Source organism: Vicugna pacos, chromosome 3 (genome assembly GCF_048564905.1).
Source record: "Vicugna pacos chromosome 3, VicPac4, whole genome shotgun sequence".
NCBI classification, from domain to species: domain Eukaryota; kingdom Metazoa; phylum Chordata; class Mammalia; order Artiodactyla; family Camelidae; genus Vicugna; species Vicugna pacos.
This window is the reverse complement of record NC_132989.1, coordinates 91,129,875-91,156,283: the sequence shown is the minus strand read 5'-3', so window position 1 is coordinate 91,156,283 and position 26,409 is coordinate 91,129,875. Positions and strand designations below refer to the sequence as shown.

Sequence of the window (26,409 nt, the reverse complement as noted above, 5' to 3'; positions counted from 1 at the left end):
GTGAAAAGGCTACCACATTAAGGTTAGTTAACATTTTATCACCTCACCAGTTTACTTTTTTGTGTGTTTGGTGGGAACATTTAAGATCTATTCTCTTAGCAAATTTCAATTGCGCAATACAGTATTGTTAATTACCCATGCTATACGTTAGATCTTCAGGACTTACTCATCTTACAGCTGAAAGTTTATGCCCTTTGACCAATATTTCCCTAATTCACCCAGCTCCCAGCCCCTGGTAGCCACCATTCTTCTTTGCTTCCATGAGTTTGGCTTTTTTAAGATTCTACACATAAGTGAGATGATCCAGCATTTTTCTTTCGCAAGAGAGGCTCAGAGCAGTGGAAGCCAAAGTGTCCACAAGCAAAACAGTCACAAATACCAGCAGGCTCACAGGGGAAGAAGCCACAGTTGCCCAGGAGACAGAATGGCCCGGACACCCCACTCTGTCTGCTCACCCGCACAGGTGGGCAGCAGCAGTGAGCTGAACTCGGCGACCCTGTGTTCCATACCGGGGACCTGCCTGAGCCGAGCACCGCAGATGCAGTAAGGGCAGACCTGGGCTGTGGGAGCCCACAGCCTCGAGGCACGTAATTGCGTTCACCACTGACCCGACCGGAGGCAAGAGAGACACGGAGGCAGCAGGGATTCACTCACTACCCTGGAGAGTCACGGAAGGCTTCCAAGAAGATGTGCCATTTGAGCTGATTCTTGAAAAGCTCAAATCAAAAAAAGGGGAAATCTTCTTAAAGGAGAAATATAAAAGGAGATGGTGTGTTAGGGAAATGATCGTTTGAGGTGGCTGGACCAGAGGAGATTTCAGGGGATGTGAAGGGAAATGAGGCTGGAAAAGTAGGTACATGCATAGTGTCAGGGGTCTGGGACTTTTCCTGGGGCCCAGCAGGCGTGTGTATCAGAATTTCTTATGTAGATAAGTGACATAGTCAGATTTGTTATTTTAGAAATAAAACCAGTGAGTAATCAGTCAAATTCATTCCACCTGCCTTCAGTAATCAAGGTTGTTTTAAGACTTGCCTGTGCTCTGAGCAGCACCTAGCCTAAACAGTAAGAGTCTGCCTGAGTTATTTTCCAGCAACATGGAGTCAGCAGCATCTAGTTTGAGCTGAGCTGGTTAAGACTGGATTGGACCACCAACCCTTCAGCTGAGCATTCTTAAATGTCTGCTCGCTGACCTTTTAACATCAGAGGGTGGAAAACTCCACCCTCAGAAGGTGCGGAGGCCTGTAGCCTAGTTACAGCTGTGTAGAAGGATGATTCCCGCCCCTCCCCCCCACCTTTCCCCAATCACCTTTCCCCACGCCCCCCACGCCTCGGACCGCCCTGCTTCTATAGCCATCTCCATAAATACCCCAGGCCCCGTTCGGGGAGGCTGGTTTGCAACTTGTTCTCCTGTCTCCTCGCTTGGCTGCTTTGCTAATCAACCCACTTTTTGCTAAAGATCTCAGTGTCTCGGCATTTTGGCTTGTTGTGCATCAGAGCAAGACGAACCCAGTTCAGTGACAGAAAGACAGCTCGCTATGAAGGAAAGAGACGGTTGGATTGCAGCGATTGACAGGTAGGGCGGAGGTGTATTTTTTTTTTTTAATGTTAAGCTATATGAGCAATAACTTGTCTTACTCTTGCACAATGAGTAGGATTTTGCCAGCATCTTCATAGGATGAAAGGAAGCCTGGTATTTATCACCAAATCTTTTGAGACATAAGATAATGCTTACAACGCTATGTTCACTTTTTTGAGGATAAGCATCCCCTGTAGTATGTGCAGAGGAATAAAAGTGCAGACAGACAGGTGATTGCAGCAGTTCTGACACAAGCGGTCGAGAAACCAGACAGGATATTTGAGTTACGGCTACTGGGATTGGCAAGGCTTCAAGCTCCAGGGAAAAGAAATGCACTGAGTTACTGGTGGTGATGAAGGTGACATAAATAGAGTGGTCTGTTCCTTCTGTGCTGCTGCAGGGGAAAGGACGCTTTAAACCTAACGAGATGAGTTCTTGTGAACAGCTTCTTCCTTCAGTTACTAGTTACAACTGTTTGTCAATGGTGATCTAACGACCGTCTCCTTAGATAGCCGAGAACTCATAATTTGTTTCCTCTGAGTTGTTTCCAGTCACTGCCATTTCTCCGTGGAAAACTGATTTTTGAACTTTTATGGAACTTTATTCCGAATTTACATGGGAGTAGAGCTTTGAAAATCGTGAAGTCATTTATTGATCAAGTGTTCATTGAGGCACTGATTTGCCTCACTGGTGGGAGAGGGACAGACAAATCCTTTGCCTTCGTGGAGTTTACAATCCGGCGAGAATGCTGCATGATAGTCACTAGATTTAGGGACAAAGGACTCTAGCATCAGAAACTAACACTTGCTGGGGAAGCCTTTGAACACTTCAGACTACATATATTGAATCCCAAACTACAGTTTACTGGTAAAAAAAAAAAATAGCATTTCTGTTAGAGTTTTGCTAACAGCGTGTTGGATAAGAACCCGTGTTCATTCTCTCCTGCTAGCTGCAGTTTGCTTTAATGTTCAGGTCCCTAGTAGAATTAATAGGTTAGACCAGGTTGGTGGTTTTTAACGCTGGCTGCCTATTGGAATCACCTGAATGCTTACCGTGACCAATTGAATCAGAATTGCCATTGGTGTGGGAGGCAGCACGTGTATTTTTAAAGCTCCCAGGTGACTTTTTTTTTTTAAGCCAAGGTTGAAACTTACTGGACTAGATTGGAGGACCCAACTGGAAATCCGTAGGTGAGATTTCTATGCATATGGGTATGGAGCTTAATTATTTGTTAAACTAGTAGTCAACATTGAAAAAAAAAAAAAGATTTCCAGGTTCTCTCGAAGAATGAAAAGGTTAGGCAACAACCAGGCTTAAAATTCTGAGTGGTAAAAATTCAACCAAGTAAACCCCAGTTTCTGTCTGGCCCACCTCATTTATTTGTGTTACCTTCCTGGCCCTTGAAGGCATTTTCACTTGTGAAACTGGACTAGATCGTCTCTAAACTCTCAAATCACCTGAATTGCTTATTTCCAAAGCCAGGAAATTGATGGCAAACAGATGGCACCTTTATCTACGAGCTAGTGGTTACACGAAATCAAAGGGAACTTAATCTTTGAAGATAGAAAAATCCCAGGGTCCCGTGGAAGGGGAGATAGTCTTGCTAACAGCAGAACTCCACGTGCTGCTGTGGAGAGGACACCTGCTGGGGGCAAGCGGGAGGGGGAGGAAGGAGATTAATTAATCTTCCAGGGATTTTTAATGAAGCTTCCCCACCTTTTTCATTCTTTCCTGTTTGGGACTGGATTATTACTTGGGATGTGACCAGATTTCCCTAGGGAGTAAAGAGGCAATTATCAGAGGTTTGGCTCACTTCTTCCTGTGAGCCTTTTGCTGCGGAAGCCTCTGGAGGTTCCTGCTCTCCTCCAGCTTCCCTGGGGCTTCTTGCTGTGTCTGCCTGACAGCAAATACCTGGGTGGAAGGACTGATCTCTGGTTTATTGGCAGCTGCCTATCATGAGATGTAAGTGGGTATGTTTGAATTAATAGGATTTTACTTTTTACAGGTTGAACATATGTACTTGATTTGTATAGGACCTCTTGCCCAAAGTGAATAATCCTTTGTGCCTTGCTCTAGCTTAAAAAAAAAAAAAACAACTATTACTAACAGTGATGGTGTTTAAGGTTATAAACTTATAAAGAGAAGTAAGCCATAGAGATTTAAGGCACAGTACAGGGAAGATAGACAGTAATATTGTGCTATAATGATGTCGTGTTATAAATATCACTAATCAGCCATCATATAATAAGTATATAAATGTATCAAGGTAACATGCTGTACGCCTTAAACTTAAAACAATGTTACACATCAAATTTATTCAATAAAACCTTACACTAACACTATACTATATGTTATGTATATATGATGACAATAATAAAAACAGCATTTATGGGCACTTTATCTGCCAGAAGCATTCCAGGTAATTCTCATAAATCTCTAACTCATTCCTCACAACTCTCCTGTGAACTAGATGTTATTATTCCTGTTTTATAGATGAGGAACAATGAGGCTCAATGCAGTTATTTGATGCCCCATATATCAAAGCTGGGTTAGGTGAAATCCATTAACCTGTGTAACCAGACCTCTATCAGCAGTTCTGCTAAATTCAAGTGTGTATTGTTTTTGATGACATGGCACACTATTGTATGTTAAATATATTTTTTCCTAGTTCCTCCAGTTATTTTACTGAATATGTTACTGTCTATTGATGTTGTCTACCCGTGGTAGATTACTAAATTCCATGCAGCTGCAAAAATCTTTAAATTAAGCTTATTGCTGTATTTGCCACCTTAAAAATGGCAGTGGTAACCCAAGCAAATTACTTATTAACCACATGACCCTGGGCCTCTGTGCCCCAGTTTCCTTGTTGGGAAAATAGAGATTATAAAATATATCTGACCTCAGTCCACAGGGGCATTTCTAGGATTCAGTGTGATAATAAATGTATTTCATCAACCGTAGAAAATGCCCATGTGTGTCTTAAGCATGATGTATTAATTGTGATGCAGAGTATAAGATGAACATTCTTTTGCTTTAAAAAGGAATCCATGGAGATTTTTCCATTTGAGAGATTTAATCCCGTCAAAAATTGTTAGACTGATTGGGCGATGAGAATTTCTCTCTGAAACCCTGACTGGAAGTTGATTTCGGTTTCCTACTGGTTCCCGGCAAAGTCGCCTTCCATGCTGTCTCAGCTGCTGAGCTCTTTCCACTGTGAATGGAAAACGTGATGGATTAATTTCTCTTGTTGAAGCCATGTCTACTCTTCGGCACTGAAAGGTTGCTTGTATGTGCTCAACCTCTGCAATAAGTTGGCACGTGACATGAATCTGCCCTCACATAACTCATGCTAACTTTCAGGAAAAGATTTATTGGGAGCGGGAGGGAAATGAGGGCATAGTGTCGCTTCTCTGCAAAGCAGTTTAAATTATAAGTTGAGCCTTTCATTGTCCCATGTGTGATTGTGTGCTGGTCATAAATAATTATCCTATTTTATGGCAAAAGTGGCAGCCTTTAAAAGTTAAAAATTCAAAATGGATCCACACTCTTTGATTTCAGTCCCTGTGTGTGTGTGCGTGTGTGTATGTAAGTATATACAAACATAGATGTTTATATAAATGTGAACATGTATGTATGTGATGTGTTTGTGTATACGTATTATAACTAGTGCTATATATAATTACTGTCATGAGTTCAACAATGACAACATTCAGGAAAAGGCAGGAAGTATAATCTTCCCCAGTAAATACATTAGCTGCCCAAGAAACTTTGTTTTTCATATTGTGGAATAAAATCTTTATTTTAAAACAGCGTTCTCACAAAGTTCTCTGCTTGGCACATACAAAACCAGTATGAACTCCTAAACGGTAATCTTAGGAAGATAGTGAGGGGTAGATGCTCTGAGTGCTATAATCTCTCCTACTCTATTTAAAGATTTATAAAAAAAAAATTTAGGAGTTGTAATTTTTTTGAATTAGTATGCACTTTTGAATTAGTATGCACTAGTATGCACTTAATTTTTTTGAATTAGTATGCACTTTGAAGTTTTTTATGTTGGTTTCAAGATAAGTCTCTTAGGGGTTACTTATTAATACAAGTTTTAACTCCTATTTGTTCAAACTCAATGCAAATTTCTGCTTAGAAGAGGCTGCTTTTACTTCCTCTTCAGTAATGTCTAACTTGAAAAGAAAAATTGCCGAACGAGGAGCTATATAAATCACACCACCAAATACCTGCTTTCTGGCACTAATAAATTAGTCTTTTGACTACATCTAACATAATAATAAATTATCTGCTTGTTAATACTTCAGTTTCAAAGGCTAAATCCCAGTTGTCACTGTGTATTTCAAAGGTTTTTACTAAACTTTTGCTCCCTGGTGTGACATGTGGACAGGGGAATTTGCAGTATAATCATCAAAAATTTGAATCAGTTTTATATATTATGAGCCTGTAGTCAAGGTTAAGAAGAAATTGAAAGACTGAGTACAATGCTCGCACAGGGAGATGGATGGGCTACTTCTCTGGGTTTGCTTGCTGGGCTAGAGGCTTGATAAACAAGTCCCACCGTCTTAACACGGGTGATGGTCTAGACTTTTGAAGTTCAAACTGACTGCATCTCCCTCTTTGAGGGGGGCAGCACGATAAGTGGACCAGTCATGGGCCTTTGAGACCATTGTTCAAATCCTGCTTTTATCCTGCTTTTATCATTTTCCAGCCATGTGTTATGTATGGACTGATTGTCTATGTTCCCCCCACCCCCAAATTCATATGTTCATGCCCTAATCATGCCCTAATCAAGGGAGACGGCCTGTGTGGAGGTCATAAAGGTCAAACAAGGTCATAAGGGTGGGGCCCTAATCCAGTTGGACTAGTGACCTTATAGAGAACAATGCTGTCTCTGACATCTGAGGGCACAGCATGAAGGCAGCATCTGCAGGATGGTTCTCAACAAGAACGGAATTGACCGTCACCTTGATCAGCCTCCAGAACAGTGAGGAATAACTTACTGTTGTCCTAACTAAGCCATCTAAGCCATCTGAGGTATTTTATGTGGCAGCCTGAGTAGACTAAAACATCAGCACATCAGCAGGGTACTTACATTGAGTAGACAGGTAAGTGAGTTACCTAATATTTCAAATCTTGGCTTTCCATTTATTGGCCATATGGGCACATTACTTTTTTCTTCAATCCATGAAATGTTTTTGTTGTGAGTTTTCAGCTTTGCTTGGCTGACAGGCAGGCAGGCTAGATGAATTTTGCTCTCGCCTGTCTCTTCCCTACATTTGGCCAGAGTGACCTTTTTCTAGATTTAGACCTCATTATTTCTTTAAAAACATTTTTTTTGATGGAGGTACTAGGGATTGAACCCAGGACCTCATGCGTGCTAAGCATGTGCTCTGCCACTGAGCTATTCCCTCCCCCTAGACCTCATTATTTCCTTCATTATCTGCATAAAATTCTTTTGTTGTTCCCCAGTGTTCTTAAAATAAATCTATACCATTTTCCTCAAAAAGCCACATGGTCTGGCACATGTTACCTTTCCAGCTTCATATTACAATCCTCCTTTTTGGTAGGGGCCACATTTATCATGTTTCAGATCCTTAGACTATTTGCACCCCATGGGGTCCCCCTTATATAATGACTGTCGGTTCAAGGGTCACCTCCTTAGGGAGGCCCACCTTCGCCATCCTTGACCAGCTATATATTTATTTCTATGATTATTTGATCCATGATTGTCTTCCTCCAAATAGTCCATCTCACACATGGGACTGTGTATTTTGGTTCCAGCTCTGCCTTTGGCACCTAGCTCAGTGCTGGCTTCATCATCGGAGCTCTCTTAGTATTTATAGAGAGAAGCATGAGAAGAGGAAAAACTGCCTGCAGATTGCATCTAGGGAGAGCGAGATGGAAGCATCTAATCTCAGGGAAGCAGCATGGTGGGAACTAGCTGAAGAATGGAAAAGCACAGGGAATGAGTGTTACCTTCAAGGCTGTGCTCTGGCAGACCACCTCCAAGTCAGACACCTGAGAGGTTATAGAAATAATCCCTCTGGTATGCAGGCCTCCTCGGGGCCCGAGAGCTGCCTCATAAGCAAATTCTGATGAAGCTGTTCTGGGCTACACTTTGAAAGTAGGCTCTTAAAAATGAGTGTCCAATCTAATGTCCTCATTTCCAGCCCTATACAGACACTGGCTTGAACAAAGAAACTGGGAGTTACTCTGGAGGGCTCATTTGAATTGCTGGTTTTCTCTTGTCAGTCTGTTCCAGGTCGTAGCTCTGAGTCTGTCATTAGAATGATGTTACTGTTTCTCAACTCAGACGCTCTGAGTCAGAGAGAAGTTTTATTTGTCAGCATGACCATGGGAACTATGAAGTTGCTTCTTATTAAAATGAAGCTAAATTAAATTTAATAATACTTGTTTGGGTTTTCTTTTAACTTGCACCCCCAAAAAAAGCTTTAAGGGGGAAAAGTCTTTAGATCTTAATTTCTTCAGACAGATATTTAAAGTACTTTGTCATCCTGTGTAAAACTTTTCCCCAAGGTAGACCTATTTTCAGATAGACATTTGCTCAGTATAAGGTTATTACCAGTTCCTTATTGAGAGCAAGTCCCTTTGTCTCTGGCTCATTGTGGTTATGAGGCTGAGTACTGTGTTTTAGATATTTGGCAACAAAATGTGTGTGTGTTTGAGAACACGTGTGTATGTATAAGGAGGTTGAAGTGTCAGCACTCCCATTGTATAGTTTAATGTTGAAGAGGTTTAGCTGTGCATCAAAACATTTCTGAAATGGAAAACTAGAATGTGTTAAACAGATCCTCTAATGTAAGCATTTGAAAAACAAAGAAATTGCCAGAAAAGAAGTAATGATAACTTAGTTTCAATATTACACTGATAAATATTTAAAGACTAAGTTATAAAAAAGTAAGGGGGAGATTTATGATTTTTCAGGCTATGACTGCAATTCCTAAAAGATTTTAATGTTTATTTAACCTTTCCTTTATTTAATTTATAATAAATTTATTGTCATCTCTGTAAGCATTTATGTAATAATGTTTCATCTACTTTTCCATTAAAAACTAAGATAAATAAGGAGTCCTGGTGAATGAGGTATAATTTAATAAACATGTATTTCTTGGTAGAAAACTAATCAAGTCCTGCTACAAATGTATATTTAGAGGGGAGCACAGCAGACAAGCTTAATGACTTAGTGATATGACTTCAGGGAAAATGTTTTTATGCCATATTGGCCATATCTTTTAATACTGAAAAATAAAATTACACTCCAAGATTATAAGGATTGTGGAATTTTATAATTAGATATTTACATCCCAAATGGATTAACATTAGTATCAATACAGAAAGATTTTAGGTTAAGTCTGAGAGTTTCTTTTTATTCTGAAACTAAAATCTTAAACTTAAATTTTCCTGGAAATTTTCCAAATAGAATAGTCATATTTCTAGAAACATGAAATAAAGGAGAGAGGTGGGTGCCTGGACCACAAATGTCTTCAAAGACCTTTCAACCTATAGCTGTAATTCATATATTATATCATAGAATTTTTTAAAAAGAATAAAAATAATTGAGTGTTTAATCCCATTTTTTAACCAAGGAAAAAATTTGCTCATAGCCACATAACTTAATTCAGTCAGAGCTAGTTCTGGATTCCAGGTCTTCTGACTTGAGAGGCAGTTTGCCTTTATCTTCTGCTTGCTGGTGTCTGGTCCTCAGGGCTCCTCAGGGATCCGCACTAGTGTTTGAGGGGACAGACGGATGTGCTACCCCTGCCCTACGTGTCCAGGACATGATGAGACACGGAGCTCACATTCTGACTCAAAAGTTAGTTTTCTCTTAGTTCCCTTTGAAGCTGCCCTTTTGCTTCACCTGCAGCATTGAGTTGTAAAGCTTATTTCTGAATTTTTAGAGAATGAGAGTGGCGCACTGGCTGTGGGAAAGCCCGGATGCTTTGTGGGAATGAGGCCACTGGAAGGTGGTGGATAGTGGTAGTAGGAACGCAACCCGTGAAATACAGCTCCAGTCGAGAGAAGAGAGGAAGGGAGCGAGGAGTAGGAGGGTCATGACCGCACTGTGTGGTTCGTGCTGATGGACTGAAGGAGGAGGGAAGGGGCATCTCAGCCACACCGCCTCGTATTGTCACGTGTATGATGAGGGTGAAGGAGGGTTGAACTAGGCGATCCCTAGAGTCCTTGGCAGAGTCAACGTTCTCAGCTGTGAATGTCTGCACGCACACACACACACACACAAACACACACACACACACACACACACACACACACACACACACACACACACACACACACACACACACACACACACACACACACACCACATGCTAATGTCTATCGCTGAGTCGCTTCTGTCTTCTCCACTACAAATCAGAGAATCTGATTTTTCTCTCCAGAGTGGAAGTAGCTAGGCCATAGTGACCCAAGTCAGCAAATTAAGGTGACTGAAAAAGTACACTGCAACATATTTATCTGGGGGGAAATAATGAAAAAATGAAATAGGAAAAGATTCTCTTTCCAGGAATGGTTGTTTCCTGTGGCCAATTGAGCAACTCCGTGACCTTCCTGAAACTAGAGGGTTCTGTAAATAGTGCTGGGATTGGAGGTACTGGGCGACTCAGAGGCTACATTAGATACGGTGAAAGGCTGTGGAGGAAGTCGGTTAATATGAGCACCTGCATAAAGAAAAGCAGAACAGCTGGGTCCAGAGGCAGCCATCAGTTTGGCAAAGCCAGAACAGTAACTTTGGACAGTTTGTTTTTTTTCTACTAAATGTGATGATTTTCAAGAATAGATTTTTTTAATATGTCTGTAAATGTCATGCAAGGTAAATTTCAATAGGAATTTTTAAAGTCTATAAAATGGAATCCTATTTAATTCTGACTTTAGGACAAATGAAGTGGTAATTCTGAGTAACTTTGTTCTAGAAAGCGGCTTCTCTTATTCCGGGAAAGAGGCAGTTTGGAAACACGAGACAAGACAAATATTGTCTGTTTCCTTACTTATTGCTAACAAACTGAATCCTCCCGCTTTTTATTGGGAAAGATAGGTCCAGGAAACTTATTCTAATCTGATGGGAAGTGGTAAAAGAAGGAAAATTATTCCACATTTATGGCCTGTGACTGCTAGATAGAGGAGGAAATGAGGTGGCGGGGGGGTGCTGTCTTATTCCATTTGGGCTGCAGTAACATGAAACCACAGACTGGGTGGCTCAGAAGCAACAGAAATTTCTCACAGTTCTGTAGGCTGGGAAGTCCAAGATGAAGATGCTGGCAAGTTCTCTTCCTGGTTCATAGACAGCTATCTTTTCTCTTTGTCCTTGGGCAGCAGAAGGGGTTAGGGAGCTCCTGTGGGGTCTCTTTTATGAGGGTGTTGATCCTATTCGTGAGGGTTCCATGCTCATGACCTCCTCACCTCCTAATACCATCCTAATTGGGCATTAGGTTTCAGTGTATGAATTTGGGGGGAACACAAATACTCAGTGTCTTGCAGGGGAATCACCCATGTTGGGGTTTTCACAGCAAGCTTTTGCGATGGAAGAGATAGTGTCATTATCCCCCCTTGACAGGTAAGGAGATTGAGGCTTAGACCTGTTCACGGCTAGTGTCTACTTTGACAGACCAGTCGATTCTCTGCCTCGGCCTAGACTGGAGGAGATGCCAGAGAGAGACGGTCTCACAGTGGCTGGGGAGGGGCTCGCTCTCTCCTTGCCACTGCTCCCGCTCATCCTGGCCTCTCAAGGCATCTCCAAGCACCCTGTTTTAGAGCCTTGCGAGACCTTCCCCTCTGGCCAGCATTTGGACATCTTCCTTAACTCCCTGACAATAGGAGCAGCCTTAGGATTCACAGAGCCAGGGCAGCCCTGAGAGGAGAGGAGCCTCCTGGGACCCAGACTCAGTTCCTGTGCTGTCTGCGTCACGTGCACAACTGGGAAATGGTGCTGTTGGTACCAGAGCATAAGTATAAGCCGTGTTTGAGTTCCAAGTTTGGACTTAGCCTATGCTGTTGCTTCATCTTCTAGCTGTTTACTGATTTTTTTTTCAAATATTGTAAGAGTTTCCTTCTAGAAAGTTACCAGAGATATTTACTCAATGGGGGTAAATATTCCTTTTGTCTTCCAGAAAAGCATGTCAAAGAGTTAGCCTTTCTCAACAACCTAATAGTCTCATCTCCTAAATGGGGGTGGGGAGGAGTGTGTGGGTATTAATGTATATATGTGTGTATATATATATGCATAAACATATATACAGATATTGCTTTATTGCTTAAAACCATGTCTTGCAATTTTTTTTATCCTATATCAAACTTTGTTTTATTGAAGTATAGTCAGTTTACAAAATTGTGTCAGGGCCTTGCAATTATTAACTGCTCTTTCTTTTCATCTAATATATCAGAAGAATATTCCGCTTAGCAAAATGAGACTGCAAATTCACCTTTGTATTCCCAAAGGTTTCCCTAGAGTCCTGGTGGTCATACCATCTACGACGTTAGTTGAATGCAGATGTTCTACTTGCTGCTTCACTCACATGAAAGGTGACTTTTGGTCTTTTAAAAGCCCATCAGTGCCTTTCTAATGATTATGTCTGAAAGGAGTTAATGGTAATTAGCTCTAAATTTTCTAGAGAGAAATCCTGAACTAAGAGACTGGTTTGCCACAGACCCTAGTCCCGGACTGAAAGATCCTGCCTCCTGTGAGGTTCATTGTGAAACAGAAATGCCCCTCTTAGGGCTCTAGCTCGTTGCAGTGCTGGTGTATTTCTCCTTCAGCTGAAGGAGTACTGAATTCAGTTGGAATCTAAATTTGGAGTGGAAAACACCACTCAGTCAAGCTGCCTCTGCAACCACTTTGCCTTCCAACTTGCATTTCCTTCTTTCCCTATCACCCCACATTCTTAAGGAATTTGTTTATAGCTTTTGGGGACTTTTGGGGAATTATTTTTCAAAAATTCATTGCACTGCACTCACTAGAATGAGTGCGCTGAGAATAGGTACTGAACTCCAACAGACTCACTGACTGGGAGTGTGTGTGTAGAAAAGCCTGGAGCAAGGTGGTATGTCCTAAGGTCCTACTTGAGGTCTTATTTGCGAGGGTAGAAGTTGCTGTGTCTACTGCTGTGAACTGCCTGCAAATGTTGAAGTGCCCTTCTATTCCTGCCTTCAACTGGGCGAGTGCTTAGCTCTGGGATAGCCTGCATCTTGATGTTTTTCCTAGGAAATGCGTTTTTCCTCCTCCCTCAGACGCCTGGTGTAGCAGTTTTTTGATTTGCTGTTGTTCTGGCAATAGGTCAACTGGCTGTCATGGTCCTTAGCCATTTGGGTAAATACTTCCAAAAGTTGTAATTGGAAGGAATCCAGATCCATTCAAGGCATTTGCATCCACTCTGTGTTCAAGGAGCTGTGTTTTGAGTGACTTGTCTTCCGTTGGTCAGTAACTTAAAAAATACGAAAGAAAGGAGGAACTGAAGAACTATTGGAAAATTGAGCAGTTTTTGATATACTAGGAGATTCACTTATGATGTAAGGCATGTGATCAGTGATCTTCCTTCCTACCCAAACATCATGCCATCAGAGGACACGGAGAGAGAGTGGCACGGTGGTTAAGCACACCCATGAGAGTCAGGCTGCCTGGATTCACATCCCAGCTCCAGCATTTGCTGTGTGATCTCTGACTATGTTAGTTAACCTTCCTGTCCCTCAGCCTGGTTTTCCTGAGGATTAGATGAATTAGTGTTTGTAAAGTGCTTAGTACTGCGCCTGGTCCATTACACATACTACATGTTTTCAAGCACATAAAATGTTGGGGTTGTGCAGATGGGGAACCAAGGGTCTTGAGAGGATTATACATGTTTCTAAAGTAACAGAATCAGTCAGTGGTGGAGACGAGCATTATCCTGCCCCGTGCCCTAGTGGAGAACCATAGCTCTTAAGAGTGATGTGGGGAAAGAAACACTCTGATGAAAACCAGTCAACATTGGAGGCAGGGCAGGAGTATGGGATCTGATCCTTTATCCAGTGGCTTAGTCAGTGAGTGACTAACGCTTACTGCGGGCGTTGGCACTATGTTAACATAGTGGAGACAATGATAAAAACATAAAATAAATGTATAGAACATGTACTTAATCTGGGTTAGGTGAGATGTCTTTTTTTTTTAGGGCTGGTGACCATTCCACTGAGTACTCTCTAGTCTTAAATTGTAGGACAACTTCTGTATACAGCACAATACCAACTAGACATTAGCAAAATTTGAAGATAAATTTGCTTCATCTTTAGATGAAGAGTTGGGTTGACAAAGTGCAAAAGGTCAGTGGAGGGATTATGATGGAATTCCCTGCTTTAAACCTCTATTGGAAGATGATTGTTGTACGATGCTTTAATAACATCTGGAGACACATGATATCCTCTCGTTAGAGGATCTAATTTAGAGAACATTCTGGTTTTAAATGTAATTTACCATGAGCTTAATTTGAGCCAAGAGTTTGGCACAGTTCCCTCCAAAGTTAGCTCAGTTGTGGATTGTAGAAATGCTATTGAACAAAAATAGAAGTATCTGGTGCCAATGTGCACAGTCAGACCACGTCTAAATTAATGGGTCCAGGTGTAGGTGACATGTTTTAAGAAGGATACTGACAAATTAGAGAAAATTTAGAAATAGTGAAAGGATGAGAAACCATGCCAAATGGTTAGTAGTAGAAGAAAATTAATTGCCTAAGTGGAACTTGATACATTGTTTATGAGCGTTAAAAAGATCATCACTGGTAGTAAGAAGAGGGTTACTCCTGGCTCCTTCCACCGTGGGCGTGGTAGACGAGGGACTGAGGCCTAGAAGTGGGCCAATGTAAGGAAGAATGTCTGACCACTAAAATCAGCCCCCGGGGAAATGGCCTGCCATGCAAGCCAAGGGCCTCTAAGTGAGCAGCTCTATGCAGTTGCAGTCAGACGAGCCAGCTTCTGAGCTCTGGGGAGTTGAGCCCTGCTGCTGGGTTTGAGATTTGACCAGGTCACCTTGGAAGTTCCTTGTACTCTAAGAATCGTGACTCGGAATCTGTGATTGCGTGGCTTGGATGTCACCTCCCATGCTGCCCTTACGCAGGTTACTCCGGGTAGAGTTAAAAGTCAGTGGATGATGACTAAAGACTAGGTGAACCTCTGTGACCATCAGCGTGATTTTTGCCAGATAAGCAGTTGAGGCTAAGAGTGAAGTTGCTCTTCCTAAGTGGCAGAGGAGTGAGTGGCTCAAAGATAAGACTGCTCTGTGGCTAGAAAGAATTTGCTCTCTGGGTCTGTGCTGGATACATTGTAGGTCACAACCAGAACCTAATTAGGTGAACTGTACAATGTGCATTCTGAAGATGAGCCCACATTCTTAGGCAAAGCTCAGGAAAGCTTTGAATCAATTAGAATCAATTAAAATGGTCTGTTTCATGTTGGCAGGCAGACTTGTTTCTTCTGAGAGGGCCTCTCTTGTGACCGTGGGTGTGCCTGGATAGGATGGTGGCATGAGCTGCCATTGGGGGAGCCAGCCGCTTGCTGAAACGTAGTCAAGACTGGACCTCCCTGAGGCAACTCCTGTGAGAGGCACTGCAAAGAGCCCCAGAAACAGACCGAGCTGTGCTTACTTTCAGGGGGCTGGCATTGAAGTGATGGTGGGCATTTTGTATGTAATCAGATTCTTCTTCTTAAAAACGTCCTTCCAAATGGCTTAAGTTTCAGGCATTACAAACGTGGTTCTTCCCCTGTGTTTAGGAATGGAGTGAGTAACAAACCAGAAATTGCCTGTGTAGCAGAGTCAGAGATCAAACGCAGAGATGCGGCGAGTGAGCGGGAATTAGGACCCAGATCCCTGCTGCATCTGACGGTGGGGACACAGGGCTTTTCCCCCTCATCTTTAAGGTCTGTTTTGAACAGGGCTACCCTTCGCTTGGTACAATTTTATGTATTAGTTAAGAAAAATACATCAAATTAAAATCCTGAACTCTTAATAAATAATGCAAATTGACAGTGAGTTAACTGAAAATAATGGCAAGAAACTGCTAACTGAAGAGAGAAATTGCTTGAAAACTGTTCTTTTTCCTCTGCTACTTTATATAAACCCTTTTCCTAAAGTTTCCTTCGGAAGGAGAAATACAGCCAATGGAAACTCAGCAGAAATTGGAGGCTTCTGAGCTCAGGCAATGTCCAGTGCATCAGAGTGTGACTGTCTCTAACAAGCTGTCACTGGAATCCTGTGAGGCGATGGTCTGTCTTTTCTGCCTTCTCCCCAGCTCTCCTCACACGCTTGTTTGTGGTTCTTATTAACATTCACTCTTCATTGTCAGTGTACATAGTCTGCAAAGGAGATCTGTCCAAGGGGCCTGAGCTGGGTGCATAAAGGTTCCTTTCAGCCCCATCTGTGACTTTATGATTCTATGACATCTTCAAGATGAATTTTATTTCAATATGTAGAAAGTTTCTTCATAACATTCAAAATAAATATCTTGATGGTGATAAGGATTACTGAGGAAAGGGATAACCGTTGTTGGTATCATCTGTTTCCCAAATGAGGCCTAGTGAACATGCTAGGGAAGGGAATCAAATCTAAAAGTGATGCCCATTTAATGAGGCCAAGTGACGTAGCAAGAAATGGGTTGAAAAACTTATAAAGGGATGTCTTAGCCCGTGTCTGAAACATTAACTTGAAGGCAGGTTGAACGTAGCTGTTTGATCAGTTCACCCAGATCTGAACTCTCAAAACTCAAACACTCCTGTTCTGTCAGGGCTGTCAGAAGGGATTAAAACCCAACAGTTGTCATTGTTGACTATATAGTAATTCTGGGCTATTTTCCAGGGGTAGGATTTGACTCAGATTTGTCGCTTGTGTTTAGAACCAGCAACCGCTGTCTCTGTGCTCAGCACAGAGTGGGTGCTTAATAGTTGTTGGCTGCATGTAGACTGATGACGGTGGTAAACGCATATCCTAAACACTTTGCTCTGGGGAGATGGTGGCCCTTTGGAGTTTCCATGCTCTGGACATCCTTTAAGAAACCCAGAAAAGGCATCTTTCTGGACAAGCAGGTGAGTCAACCCATGTGAACTTAGAACTCAGTGAAATGCTGTTCTTCCGACTAAACTTTCAAGACTCCTAGACATAGCATACGATTCACTAACTACAAACGTGACTCCTGCTTCCTTAAGTAGGGCCACAGGTGTCTACTGCTAGGGTGCCCTTTCAGTCTGGTAGTTCGGATGGTTTTCAGAAGTTGTAAAAAGTGACCAGAGAGAAACACTTTCCAGAAGAGGGAGGTTTGCTCCTGTGATTGGTCAGGCTTCTGCTTAGTCTTGGAATCATGAAATCTGATCAAAATGGAAAGCGTCTTGTCCAGAAGGACAGCCTGCTGCTGTCCTATCTTAAGTGTAACCCTGCTGCCCTGAGGGGAGCTCACAACTGCTTTTAAGCTCAAGAGGACAGCTGCTCTCTGCTCACTAGGCCCTCAGAGGCCTGACCCAAGACAGAAAACGGGTGCTCGGCAGGGGCTCTTTGCCAGAGATTCAGTGTATAAATTTTACCAGAATAAAAAGCTGGCTCACTTAGAAAAGGTTAATCAAAAGTTCATGGGAGGGTGTTCTTCCATTTAAATTTAAATTTTAATTTTAATTAAATTTAAAATTTAATTTCAAAGAGGCAAGCAGCCCTTTGGCCAAGTGGTCCCAGAAATGCCTGTCATCTCATGGCAGGAGTATGGAAAAAGGAAGGGGTGGGACACTCCCAGGACAATTTGCACCCCTGGTTCTTTAAAGCCAGCCAGGAAGAATTCTGAGATAGGCTTTTACCCAAAGTTCAGTATTTATGAACTGTTGAAAAGTGAAGAAAATTGTCCTAGCACTGGGTCAGTTGATAAAATTACACCATCAAATGTTCCCATTATTTTTAGGCTGCTGAAAATTGTATTAAAAAAAATCTGTTGTGGAACTGGAAAGAGAGCTTGTCCTTCCCGCACCAGTCTAGCTCCTGCACACCCGTGCTGGGCCGTTTCCATCCCTGCTTGCCCTACACTTTCTTACTCTCCACCTCTATGGGCTTCCACCTGTTGAATTTTCTCCCGCTCTTTGTGGTCTTGCTCAACTGCCTCTTCAACTTGAAGGCTTCCTTGTTTTCCTTGTTTAGAATTAGTTGCTAATTCTTCACTGTTCTCTAAGCATTCTGTATATTATCAAGACCTCCCTCATAGCCTTTATCATAATACACTGTGCTGTGTACTTATGAACTTGTCTTCCCCTTGTTGTTGGAATAAATGAATGCTAGATCCAACTTTACAGAAGTGACAGTGAGCTCTGAAGATGTTTAGTACCTTGCCCAGGGCCACACAGTGATGAGCTTTGCTTGAGTCTAAGTTGTGTTCCAGGATATTTTCTCCTCTATCCTAGTGCAGACAGACTTTTCCCTTTTGCATAATTTGATGCATTCTGTGCGTACACATAGGCGCTTATATATGCATATCTACACATATATAAGATATATAAACAGATTCTTTATTATGATCAGGCTTTCTTTCCGGGATTATAGTCAGCTGTATGAAAATCAGAATGCAGTTTTACATAGATTCATTATTACCGCGCAGGGAAGTTACGCTCAGAAGCTTGCACACAAGAAGACTTTTAATTCAGAAAGGTTTGCTAGCTAGCTTCACATGGGCCTGGTGCAACTCACTGAGCCTTGCATTAATTCCTCATCTCCATTCTGCATTCCTCCCTGCATCTGTTCTAAAGTCCTGCCCCCGCCCTCTGGCTCTCAGCAGATGATGGTGTTTACTGCTTTAACTGAGATGATTTAGGTCAGTGGTTCGCTAACCTTAAAAATCATGGCAGGCTTGTTACAACCCAGTTTCCCGGGCCTTATTCCCAGGGATTCTGATTTGGTCGGTCAGGGTGGGGGTCCTGAATTTGCTTTCCTAACAAGCTCGCAGCTTGCCTGAGGACCACGCTTTGCGAACCCTAATTTAGGCCGTCTCATGTGATGGGGCATCTTCGCCAATACATGACTTCTTTGGATTTTTATTCTTCCTCCTTTCTGAGTCGGAATTCAGAGAAGGGTATTCTCTTCCCAAGCTGAACCTTTTCACCACCAGTTTTGTATCCCATATCCTTTTGTCTGCTTCAGGGGTAAGTCCTGGAGCAAGGCCCAGTTAGCTTTGTGCGTTTTTTACGTCGCCCACACTGTTGTCTTTATTCCCCGACTGCTTTACTAGCAGAACTGCTTTAATTACCTTCCTCAGGTGTCCTGTTTAAGATGACTCTTGACTGTTGAACAGTATGGGTTTGAACTGCATAGGTCCTGCTTGGATTTTTTTCCGTAATAGAGACTAATTCTGCACGATTCGTGGTTGATTGAATCCAGGGATACAGAGGACCAGCTCTAAGTTATACTTGAATTTTCAACTGTGCGCAGAGTCAGCGTCCTAACCCCCACCTTGTTCAAGGGTCTCATAGCTATGTCTGCTGATTGTAAACAAACGATTATTTCTCTACGAATACATGACAATTTCAGTTGCCTGGGAACTGTAATTTGGCTTGCAGACAGCAGAATGAAGTCAAGTTTAATTTTTTATGGAGGTGGGAAGAGACCAATGACACCTCACAAAAGAGTTACCTTGAGCCTCTCCATGATGAAAGACAGTTCTTCTAGGGATCTAAATAGCGCACCCTTGGTTCACTGGCCTGAACTTGCTCCCCTCTGAGGCACTGCGGTACTGGTGGGCCAGGCAGAGGCACTCCTACCCACTGTGCGCAGCTGCAGGGGGCAGCGAGGACCAGTGCACTTTGAAAATTTCACAGCGAACTACTCTGGAGTCTAATGATTGTTCTCCTTACTTAGAAACTTTGCTGCATAAGGATGCTTTGTTCTGATCATCACTTAACACTTCTCATTTGTGTTATAATCAAGATTAATGAAGTGATGGATCATAAGTTTACCTAGTAATACTTATGTGACTCATGTCTACCCTTGTCCTTAATTTTAACTTTTCCTTATTCAATATTGGGATTCTTTGGAATACAGAGGATTCAAATAAAACATGTAGGTAAGGCATACAAAAGAAATGGAAACTTCTCTGCTTTATTATTTTTTTAAAAAATTTTAAAATTATTTTTTAAAAAAAATTCCTATAACACATGCCACTTCATCTTTATTTGTTTATATTTAATTCCACATTACTTTTTTTTTTTAACATTTTTTATTGATTTATAATCATTTTACAATGTTGGGTCAAATTCCAGTGTACAGCACAATTTTTCAGTTATACATGAACATATATATTCACTGTCACATTTTTTTCTCTGTGAGCTACTGTAAGATCTTGTATATGTTTCCCTGTGCTTTACAGTATAATCTTGTTTATCTAGTCTACATTTTGAAATCCCAGTCTATCCCTTCCCACCCCCTGCCCCCTTGGCAACCACAAGTTTGTATTCTATGTCTATGAGTCTATTTCTGTTTTGTATTTATGCTTTGTTTGTTTGTTTTAGATTCCACATATGAGCGATCTCATATGGTATTTTTCTTTCTCTTTCTGGCTTACTTCACTTGGAATGACATTTTCCAGGAACTTCCATGTTGCTGCAAATGGCGTTACATTGTTGGTTTTTATGGCTGAGTAGTATTCCATTGTATAAATGTACCACATCTTCTTTATCCAGTCATCTGTTGATGGACATTTAGGCTATTTCCCTGTCTTGGCTATTGTAAATAGTGCTGCTATGAACATTGGGTTGCAGGTGTCATTTTGAAGTACGGTTCCTTCTGGATATATGCCCAGGAGCAGGATTCCTGGATCATATAGTAAGTCTATTCCTAGTCTTTTGAGGAATCTCCATACTGTTTTCCACAGTGGCTGCACCAAACTGCATTCCCACCAGCAGTGTAGAAGGGTTCCCTTTTCTCCACAGCCTCTCCAGCATTTGTCATTCGTGGATTTTTGAATGATGGCTATTCTGACTGGTATGAGGTGATACCTCATTGTAGTTTTGATTTGCATTTCTCTGATAATTAGTGATATTGAGCATTTTTTCGTGTGCCTATTGATCATTTGTATTTCTTCCTTGGAGAATTGCTTAGGTCTTCTGCCCATTTTTGGATTGAGTTGTTTGTTTTTTTCTTATTAAGTCATATGAGCTGCTCATACATTCTGGAGATCTTTTGTGTCAACTAATCTTCGACAAAGGACTTACCTTACTTTTAATTATCTGGAAGAAACCTAGTGAGACATTGTATATATTCCTTAAGAGACCATATCTTTTATTCCTTGTGGACCCTTCAAAACATTTTAATACAGGGAGCTGAATTTAATCAGTGACAGATGAATGAATGGTAGAATAATCTAAGCCTCTAACTTTATCCTTCAAATGTCTCATTTGGTTTAGTTCAAGGGATGCTCTTTAAAAAAAACAAAAGTTTAATGGTGCAAGATTGTTCAAATTTTCCTTCTCCTTTCTCTGCATGGTTTATAAAAGTACTTGGCTTTCATTATTTAATAGTTCAGTTTATTTTTTTTTAAATCCAAAAGATGAGTTCCAAAGCATCACTGTACAAATTTGCAGAAAGTAGTCTTCTGCATGATGATATCCTTAACAGGCTTAATAATTCAGGATCCACTTTTTCTCCTTTTAATATGCTATTACTACTGTGACATCGATTTTCTTCAGACAATGTCATGCAATTAGACTCCAATTTTTCATGGTGAATCTCAGTCAAAATCTGATGCCTGAATTCTCTTCTCATTGTTCCCTGAAGGGCCAGAGTGGTTCTGGATTCCAGAAACTGTGGAAAGGTTCTCTTCCAAGTGGAGCAGTTTGATCAAATAGAATATCATCATGAGTACTTTTTAGTACACTGGTTTAGTGTATGGGAAACATTTTTTTCCTATGTCTAGCTCATTGGCAATTGACTAGGTTATTTTTAACTTAAGCCTCAGCAGACAGATTTAGGCTGAGAAAAACTCTCTTCTTGGTTATTTTGGACATCAGATTTAACTTCCTTGTGTCTCAGTTTCCAGATTTGCTAAATAATCTGCCCACCTATCACTGTACAGTTTGTCAGTTAAAATTAATAGAGATCATGAAACACAGCACCCATAAGAGATCATTATAGACCATATTGCAAAATTGCTACAAACCAACACAGATGACCTGCCGAAATGCCAGATTCCTAGCTGTGGTTTTGCGAGACAGTGGGCCAGATTCGTTCCTCACTCTTCCAAGACGCTCACCAAAAGTACATTTCAACTAAGAGGCAAATTCCATTTGTCCTCTCGTGTAGGAAGACTCCTGACTTGTTTATTCTATCCATTAACCTGTAGGCAGAATTGTATTTAAAATCCTCATAAAGATTACTGCCTGTGTAACTTAAAACCCCTTCAAATGAAGCTTACAAATATTGATATTTGTCAATGGTTCTGAATATTTGCATATCATGAAACCTTTCTGTCAACATTTAACTTAAAACTCTTTCTGAGAAAGAAAAAAAAACACAGGGATAACAAGTAGAACACTGTTTTGAAAAAGATTCTTTCTGGCTTGGCCACAGTGGGCAGTGAGGACAGATGCTTATCTTTACCGATATAAATTTTTTTTAATTTAGATGTGATTGACATATAACATACTAGTTTCAGGTGTACAACATAGTAGTTTGATATTTGTACATGCTGTAAATGATCACCACAATAACTCTAACATCCATCACCATAGATCACTCTCCTAGTAGCTTTCAAATGCATAATACAGTATTAATGTAGTCACTGTGGTGTGCACTGTAGCCCCATGACTTACTTTATAGCTGGAAGTTTGCACTTTTTAAATCCCTTCACCTATTTTGCACCCTACTCCCCCACTCCACCTCTGACAACCACCAGCCTATTCTCTGTATCCATAAGCTCCAGGGTTTTTTGTCATTGTTGTTATGTTTCGTTTTGTTTAAATTCCACATATAAGTGAGATCATATGGTATTTATCTTTCTCTGGCTTATTTCACTTGACATGGATGGACCTTATGCTTTCAAATGGCAAGATTTCATTTTTTTATGGCTGAATAATAATATATATAGTAACATTTCCGTGTGTGTGTAGATATATTACATCTTAGTTATCCATTCATCTGTGGATGGATGCTTGGGTTGCTTTCCTATCTTGGCTACTGTAAATCATGCTGCCGTGAACGTGAGGATGCCTATATCTTTGAGTTAGTGTTTTTATTTTCTTCAGATAAACATCTAGGAGTGGGATTGCTGGATCACATGGTGGTTCTATTTTTAGTTTTTTGAGAAATCTCCATACTGTTCCACCATGGCTGCACCAGTCTACATCCAATAGTGCAGCAGACCTCCCTTTTCTACATATCCTTGCCAACACTTGTTATTTGCTGTCATTTTGATAATAGCCATTCTGACAGGTGTGAGGTGATCTCATTGTGGTTTTGATTTGCATTTCCATGGTAATTAGTGATTTTGAGCATCTTTTCATGTACCTTTTGGTCATCTGTATGTCTTACTTGGAAAACTGTCTATTGAGATCCTCTGCCCATTCTCAAATCAGATTGTTTGGGTTTTTGCTATTGAGTTGTATGAGTTCTTCATATATTTTTGGATATTAACTTCTTATTAGATATGATTTGCAACACCTTATTCACATATCATCTGCTTTCTATATTCTAATTTTTTTAACTTGGTAAACTTTTAATGTATTGGTGTTCTGAGTTCTTTTGTGTAATTAATATCAAAGATCCACCAACTATTTCAAATTTTATATAATAGGGTCTTTTGTGTACACACTTTATCTTCCTAATGTAAGTTTGTGGAGGAGAGAAACTGTAAGTTGTTCACTGGGGCGCCCTACTGAGCTAAGCACATACATACCTGACCCAGAGTAGTCCGCATGGTCTTCATCAGCACAGTTAGTATTTGGGAAGTGCTCACCACGTATGAAACATTTGCATAGATTATCTCCATCAATCCTCACAGTAACTCTGTAAAGTAGATTTTTATCCCCAAGGTTAAGAAACTTGCCCAAGTTCATCCAGTTACTCCATGGTAGAGCTTTACTCACACCAGATTCCACGTGCTTAACTACCCCATGTTTCTCTCAGTGGAATCTGGGGTTCTACCTACTTCTGTTCCTTCCATCGCCATCTGTTCTGCTGCCTGGTCCTGTCCTCTCTACTCCTCGCTTCTCATCCTGCCCATCACCTTCCGTCTGCTCAGTCTTCTCTGCCTTCCCCTTCCTTTCTCAAAAGTTTTCTTCTTTGGTCCCATCGCACATTCCCAGTGGCTTCCCAGCACATTCCCAGCTCATTTTCTTGGTCTTCTTTTCACTTTTTAACCTCAACTATCTTCAAAAAAAAAAAAAAAACAAAACTTCAAGCCTGATAATGGACCGTCTACCTCTCTTGGCCATGTCTGATTCTAACTACATAAGGTAATTATCCAGGTGAAAACAGGAGAATATGGGATTGGAATAAACAAACAAAAATCTCTTTACCTTTTCTGTCAGAAGCCTAAGTGAGTGACTATAGTGCCTTAATTTCCATAATTTCTAAGTCACTAAATATTGGGCACTGTGTGCACATGCACATATACACACTCTCTTATTTTATGCATCTCTTGCCACTTTACTGAGCAGCATATTTTGGGCAATGCGAAAACAAAAGAATTTTTCAGTTATCATACAGAGGCAAAGATAGGCTTACCTCTAATGTGTGGAGAGTTAGTTGCTTTGGAAATCATCATGCATTGATATAAATTATCATTGGCGTTTCATTTGGATGCCTGAGCTTAAGCATCTTGTTGTTCTCTCCAATTTCAGAAATTATGGCTGTTCGTCTTCATAAATAAGGCTTTGAAAATAGGACAAAGCCATAAAATAAACATGTGAGAGCAGCATTGGATGTGCCCGGCTGAATAAACTGCCCTTCTGTTTAGCTTTGAGCTCTAAACCTCATTTAAATACCCTCCTTTTTTCTCTAAAGAAGAGAAGACATAAACTAACAATTACAGTTGATTCTGAAGAAAAATATAGCAGGAACATTCTGGCAAGAAATACTCCCACATGGAAAAGTACAAAAATTGGGCAAGTACTTGCAACTGACCAGTAGAACTTGGAAGAGGAACACGAAATGAACTTCTTAGCCTGTGGACCGGTTGTGGATAAGTTTTGATTCCTGAGATGTTCAGCGTTTACTCAACGCTGGCATGGCTCATGTGGTCCCCTGTGACCTCTGCTCTGTTTCCTCCAGAAAGTTGAGGTTGTGTGACTCCTGAGACCATAGTTACCCTCAATAATGGAGTCACCGCATGAATTACATTATGAGTACTATGTACCAGTGCAGAGAAGAAGCTCATTAATTTCTCAAAATTGCACAAACTATGATTATAATCCTGGCCTGGAAATTTTACCATTGAATCCACCTGATGCTATTTGCATTTGTGACAACTGGGATGGCCTTGATTGACATATACTGCTTTGCTATGAATGCAGAAAGGAAAGATGTACAAGAATTGGTCAGGAGAGCCATGCTTCACAGCTGGAGCTGCCCTGGCACAGTGTCTCAGCCTTAACCCGGCCCCCAGTATCCTGCCTGGTCATGGCATGTCATGGCTGTGACAAATGTGTTCCTTGAACAGAAAAGTAATTTTACATATTTTTCCTTTTTAGAATACAGTGCCCTCCACCCCCTCCCAAAAGCAATATGGTAGCCTCCATTGTATCACATCTTGGATTACACAGATTCAAAACTCACAATCGAACATGTTTTGTGAGATGACTCTAGACTATATATAAAAAAAAAAAATCACAGCCTGTAACAGGAGGGCCAGTTTGATGTTAGGAGCCACTTTTCTGTGTTTTTAATCAGAAAATCTAACTGCTGAGGAGAAAGTAAAGGTCTTAATTTTGAAGTAAGCCTGGAACTTGGAGAGAAACAGATAAATCTTACTTAGGGGGTGGGGTGCTGGTGGAAGTTCCATCTTGGACACCGCAAATGATAGTACCAGCTGTTGTCATAATATTTCTAACATCCACAGAGGATTAATTCCAGGCCCAGCAACCTCATTGGATGAGCAGAAACAGCCGTGGAAGTAAACACTAGTGCGTATGCTCTGACATCGTGAAATTAGGCAGAAGGCCTCTGTGGAATCGGATTCCACTAGCCAACAGTGGATTAATGTGCCTGTGGATCATTCACTTTGTGGATTATCTGCAGAAATTTTAATCCCAAACTTGCTTTCTTCTGCCTCTTGACCCTCTTTCTCTGTTGCAGTACCCTCAGGAAATGGAATCTCATTTGAATGTAACCTTGGCATGAATATTCATTAAGTACTCGGTACAAACTGAGGACAGTGAGAGGTATAAGATACAGGTCTGGTTTCAAAGCGTTTCCTTACATTACAGGAATAGAGGCAATTAGCATAATGAAACAGACGTGGGTTCCAGAGGCAGGTGGGCCTGGATTCAAACCCTAGTTCTATCAAAGTATGGCCTTGGGCCCATCACTTCAATTTCCTGAGTCTCATTTCCTTTTCTATAAAATTTGGGTTCTAATATCATGTTACTGAGTTCTCTTAAGAATTAGAAATATTTATACAATCCCTAGATCACTACATGGTGGCTATTTTTCCAGAACAGATATACCTTTTTGTATATATTGCATGAGGCAGAATATGGAAAGTGTTCAGTGAGAGTAGTTAGGTTTCCCCAGGCCCCCTGGGAGGCAGGAGGTGTGGACGAGGAGGTCTGCACACCAAGGGGCAGGCTCAAGCTGAGGCAGGACATGTGGGTGGGACTTCACC

General features: G+C 41.1%; 1 protein-coding gene across 2 annotated transcripts in view; it reads left to right on the top strand.

Moving 5' to 3' along the window:
- Positions 1-26,409, top strand: part of GHR (growth hormone receptor) — a 238,473-nt gene that overhangs the window by 18,187 nt on the left and 193,877 nt on the right. The window contains exon 1 of one of the 2 annotated variants that reach the window (XM_072958741.1): positions 6,480-6,687. The exons of the other annotated variant lie outside the window; for it this stretch is intronic. The gene's annotated coding sequence lies outside the window, so the exon portion shown is untranslated. Of the gene's footprint in view, positions 1-6,479; positions 6,688-26,409 lie in introns of those variants that run through there. 2 annotated transcript variants of the gene reach the window in all.